Consider the following 812-nt stretch of genomic DNA (forward strand, 5'->3'; position numbering starts at 1 on the left):
TTGAACATAATCATAATTCTCACATTGCATAAAGCTACCAGTCATGTCATAAGGAGCCTCTTGAGGTACATTCTGAGTATTAATAGCTGAAACCTGCATCCCACTCAATTGTTGAGTAATCAGATTCATCTGCTCAGACAAAATTTTGTTCTGAGCAAGAAAAGCATCAAAAGCCTCTACTTCCAAGATGCCTTTCTTCTGAAGGGTCCCAAAATTCACAGGATTCCTGTTAGATGAGTAGAGATATTAGTTGTTAGCAACCAACTCAATAAGCTCAGTAGTCTCCTCTGGTATCTTCTTCATGTGCAATGAACCACCTGCAGAATTATCTAAACACATTTTGGACATTTCACATAAGCCCTCATAAAAGATATCCAGTTGAGTCCATTTAGAAAACATGTTCGGAGGGCATTGCCTGGTCAGCAGCTTGTATCTCTCCCAGGCTTTATAGAGGGTCTCACCATCTTTCTGTCTAAAGGTCTAAACCTCCACCCTTAGCTTAGTCACCTTTTGTGATGGGAAAAATTTAGTCAGAAATCTAGTGACCACCTTGTCCCAAGTATCCAGACTCTCCTTGGGTTGAGAATCTAACCACAGCTTTGCTCTATCCCTCACAGCAACTGGGAAGAGCATGAGTTTGTAAACCTCAGAATTTACTCCATTGGTCTTCACAGTATCACAAATCTACAGAAAATTAGAAATAAATTGATTTGGGTCTTCTTGAGAAAGCCCATGATACTAACAATTTTGTTGCACAAGAGTGACTAGCTGAGGCTTCAGTTCAAAATTGCTTGCAGCTATAAGAGGCACCG

The 812-nt window shown here is 40.3% G+C and overlaps 1 non-coding gene across 1 annotated transcript; it reads left to right on the forward strand.

Moving 5' to 3' along the window:
* The first annotated feature begins 393 nt into the window (after positions 1 to 393).
* Positions 394 to 501, forward strand: LOC112773474 (small nucleolar RNA R71). The gene has a single exon (XR_003188022.1). It is a non-coding gene; the product is annotated as a small nucleolar RNA R71 (small nucleolar RNA).
* Positions 502 to 812: the final 311 nt, after the last annotated feature.

The sequence above is a fragment of the Arachis hypogaea genome, chromosome 18 (genome assembly GCF_003086295.3).
Source record: "Arachis hypogaea cultivar Tifrunner chromosome 18, arahy.Tifrunner.gnm2.J5K5, whole genome shotgun sequence".
Lineage (NCBI taxonomy): Eukaryota > Viridiplantae > Streptophyta > Magnoliopsida > Fabales > Fabaceae > Arachis > Arachis hypogaea.